Below are 4,835 nucleotides of genomic sequence, written 5' to 3'. Positions count from 1 at the left end.
TCATTACTTGTTACAACATTTAAAGTTTTAAAACATCCAAAATGTTATTTTTTGGTACTAAAAGTATAATAGACATATTGGTTTTAATGAAAGTATATCTAACATAATATGTACTGTGAAAAATTTTTACATAGTATAAAATGTTACTTCTTTGATTAATAAAGGGCTGCTAAAAATGCTGATCAACTTTTTTTTTTCATTCATTCTGCACAGAAGGGTAACTTTCTCTTATGCTCTTAAGTCAGGAGGGAGCATCTTCTTAGGAAGAGAATACTAGACTGGAGACAGAATGTCTGAGTCCTAATTATACTTAAGAGACAATAAGACTCAGTGGGCTAAGTAACTTTTGAAATATAAGTTGTGCATTTTCCCCCTGAATTTTAAAAAAGAATAATCAACCTGAACTACTTAAGACTATTGCAAACACCATTTAAAATTATTACAATAGAGGCAGAACCAGGATGGCAGAGAAGGTACAGGGACCCATCTAATTTCTAGCAAATTACCCTTCAAAAAGCAATGCTATTAACACCTCAAAATGAATTCCAGAGTAGCATAACCCGCAAAAAAACAAGGTAAAGTAATTTTTTAACCCAAAACAACTTAGAAGGCCAGCAGAAGGGATCTAGTGCATTGGTAGAAGTGAACCACAGTACACTATGGCAGGCACTACCAAGACAAAAGGCCTTGAGTGCAGCTCAAGCATTAGAAAGGCTTCTGGAACTCTCAGCCACAGATGGTAGAGAGGGGTCAGACAACTGCTTAGAAGGATATTACAAAGGTCCATTAGCTAGTAATGGGTGCAAACCTCTTGTCATACCGCTCATATGCAGAACCAGGTTTTAGTCCTGAGGTGAAGTAGTAGGCTGATAAGTAATACCAGCATATGCCAAGCACTTGCACCACAGGGGAGAAGGGGACCCTTGTCATAGTTCCAAGGGGGAAAAGAACTCAAAGAACAGAGAACTAGGAGAGTATTAAAAAACATCTCTCCTTTTACATCATATCACCTTAGAAGAATCCAAAAGCAGATAGATCCTGAGTGCCAGCTCTGAAGGCAGTTGCTCAAAGAACCTGAAGCTTGGAAAACTGCTCCCTTCGCCACAGTTACAGAACCTAACTTTAATGTTTTTTTTTTTAAACTAAAAGAAAAGAAAAATGTAGGAAAATGAGCAAACAATAACAACAACAAAAAAGAAATTCAACAAAGTTATTTTAGTGACAAAAGACTCAAACTCAAAAGAAGACAAGGAAGTCAATACTATGTGAGGAATGAAAATCTGGAAAATTTTAATCATTCTAAATTAGTAGAGTTTCTGGGCAGATAGAATGCAAAGAATGATGCAGGTTCATTTGGAGAAAACATGGGGAAGGGGGTAGGAGGGAGAGGAGGAGTGAGGGGAAGGGAAGGAAAAAGGGATTCTGCCCACACAAGCTGCTTGCTTGTGTGATAATGAGATTAAATCTACCCTGTTCATTCTTAAATCTAATCACCAAAAGTGTAAACAACTCCACTTAACTCTCAGGTATGGAGGTCTGTGACCCACTTGTGCAAGAATGGGTGACAAATCAGAATCTACATACTGCCCCCTAGGCAGTCCTAAGAAAAACATCTGTTGTGATTGGACAGGTAAATTGGAAGGGAGGCACAGGAAGTGATAAAAGAAATGACCTGGATAAATTAAAAGAACTTCTGGGGCTCACCCCTTTTGGCTCTTGGTTTATTCTTCTTCCTGTGATAGGTGATTAAGACCTGGAGGAGCTCTGACTGCTGACTGAGAGCTTGGACAAACTAAGACAGCTATTAATCTCTCCTTTGGAATTACACATGGTGAATGTAAAGACTAAATCTTCCTGGACTTCTCTTAAAGGAACTGTTCTTTCGAAAGAGACACTGTGACTGAAGCTTCCCCTTCATTCGCCTCTGGGGCCCTCTGGCCCTCTGGCCTTGAGTTCAAGGCTGAGCCTCCCCCATTAAAGACTAATTAGATCTGCCTGGGATAAACTAGGGGGCCAGAGAAAATTACTTAGTGTGTTAGATTACTTATCCTATCCTGTCCTCTCTCTGATTTTCTTATTTTCTCTTCCTCTTTTCCTTTGTAAATAAACTTCCATAAAAGTCATTTTGACTTGAGATTATTTTTAATTGGGGATTGATAATTATTCAATTTCCTAGTGACCAAACCTTTTAATATTCACCCAACCAAAACCCCTTTTTACTCTTTACACTTGGGGCAAAAATGTTCTCTATGTCTACATACAAGCACAGACTTTTTATAATAATATTGATGCAAAATTCCAATTTTTTGCCACCACAAAGAGTGAGTTTCTAAATGTTTTTGTACATGTAAGGAGAACTTCTGGAAAGAGAGAATTAGCCCTTTGGGAAAAGAAGTACAAAAATTCACTGAAGAAAAGAGCTCTTTACAAAGTAGAATTGGCCAAATGGAAAAAGGATATACAAAAAAGCTCACTAGAGAAAACCTTGTCTTAAAAATTAGGATTGGATAAGTGAAAGCTAGTGACTCCTTAAGATATCAAGAAACATTTAAAAAAAGTCAAAAGATTGAAAAAGAAGAAAATGTGAACTATCGCATGGAAAAAACAACTTACTAGAAAATAAATACAAGAGAAATAATTTAAGAATTATAGGACTACCTGAAAGCTATAATTAAAAAAAAAGTTTAGACACCATCTTTCAAGAAATCATCAAGGAAAACTGCCCTGATGTTCTAGAGCCAGAAAACAAAATAAAAATTGAAAGCATCCACCTATCACTTCCTGAAAGATATCCCAAAATGATAATTCCCAGAAATATTCTAGCTAAAATCCAATAATCTCATGCAAAGGAGAAAATATTGCAAGTCCCCAAAAAGAAACAATTCAAATATTATGGAATTATAGTCAGAATAACACAAAACTTTGCAGCTACTACATTAAGGATCAGAGGGTCTGGAATGTGATATTCCAGAGTTCAAAGTGTAGAACCCAGAAAGAGTCAGAATTAGAAATCCAGACCCATGTATAATACTATAGTGAAACAGGCTTGTCTGTAGGAATTCCTAACTTACAGACCTTTGGCCTCCAGACCCTTCCCCCTTACCTGAAGGAATTCCTTCCAGACCTTCCCCCTTATCTCAAGGAATTACTTCCAGACCTTCCCCCTTACCTGAAGGAATTCATTCCAGACATTACCCCCTTATCTGAAGGGACCGCCCACCTCCCAGACCTCTCCCCTGTTAGACTGCCTACCTTGGAGACATCCCCCTATCCAGCCCCCAGCTGCCTACCACTCTATAAATACCCAGCTCAGGCACAGCTTGTGGTCACACATCAGACTTATAATGTGAGACCTTTAGTTTAAACTAAGAAAATAAAGTCCCTTTGCATCTTGCATTGGTGGTTCAGACTCAATTACTGGGATAATTCTCCAGGCACATCATATGGGGGCTCATCCGGGATCCCACAGGAATAATTGAGTTTTGACCAGCAGTGGCACCAATTGGGAATTCCCCTAGGATCCTTGCTGCCAAGGCTGCTCAGGTCCAGTGGGCTCCAATCCACGGCTTATGCCTGGGACAGGTGAAGAGGTCTTGAAGTTTTGTGGTGTAAGGCTAAGTGGCTGGCTTGCCCCTCTCTGGTCCCGGGGTTTATATGGGAAAAACCTATTGCCAAACCAGAACCCAGACAGACCCTCTGAAAATGTTCCTGTTGAAGCCAAACAGAGGAGCTCTACTGGGCACAAGAGTCTCAACTGGGGGAGTCCAACAACTTAAATGGCCAGAAATTTAGAGGTAACTTGTGGGGTTGGAGTCCTCACTGTAAGAAGTTGTTCCTGGGATTCGAGTACCTAAGATATAATTGGCACTTGCAGGGGTTGGAGGGCCTGGCACAGGATTCGAGTTCCCTGGTCTGGGCAGGTGAGAAGTCCCGCCATGGAGGTACCTTGTGGGGTTTGAGTCCCCAGTTTGTTGGGTTAGAGGTCCCCAGTAAGTTGAGATAGCACTAATGGATGCACTGGAAGAGAAAAAGGTGTATGAATGTGTGAGAGAGTACGTCCTGCAGATTTCTGTTGAGTATGTGTTGTTTTGTGTGACTCACTTCCAATCCCCACTGGGAACACATAGCAGTTTTCTCTAGGTTCTACAAGAGCATTTTGTTAGAAATCACAGCCAAAAAGAGAGACAGGTTAGACTTATCAGTGTTTAAAGCACAGGGAAAGTTAGGGGATAAGGAAGTCAGCTCAGCCAAACAGAGCTATAATAAAGTCCCTTTGCAATTTGCATTGGTGGTTCAGACTCAATTACTGGGATAATTCTCTGGGCACATCAAAAGAAACTAGGACTTTAACCAAGAATCACTTACCCAGCAAAACTGAGCATAGTTCAACCAGGGCAAGAATGGGTATTCAATAAAATAGAGGACTTTTAAACATTCTTGATGGAAAGATCAAAGCTGAATGGAAAATTTGACTCACTAATACAAGACTCAAGAGAATCATAAAAAGGCAAAGAGGAAAGATAATCAAAAGACATTCAAGTGGGCAGCTGGGTGGCTCAGTGGATTGAGAGCCAGGCCTAGAGATGGGAGGTCCTAGGTTCAAATCTAACTTCAGACACTTCCTAGCTATGTGACCCTGGGCAAGTGACAACTCCCATTGCCTAGCCCTTAACACTCTTCTGCCTTGGAACCGATACATAGTATTGATTCTAAGTTGGAAGGTAAGGGTTTTTAAAAAAAGACATTCAGTAGAGTTAAATTGGATACATCTCTACATGGGGAGATGATTCTTGTAATGCCAAAGAGCTTTGTCAAAATTAGGGCAATTATAAGAA

The sequence above is a fragment of the Gracilinanus agilis genome, chromosome 3 (genome assembly GCF_016433145.1).
Source record: "Gracilinanus agilis isolate LMUSP501 chromosome 3, AgileGrace, whole genome shotgun sequence".
Lineage (NCBI taxonomy): Eukaryota > Metazoa > Chordata > Mammalia > Didelphimorphia > Didelphidae > Gracilinanus > Gracilinanus agilis.
This window is presented reverse-complemented; position numbering follows the sequence as displayed.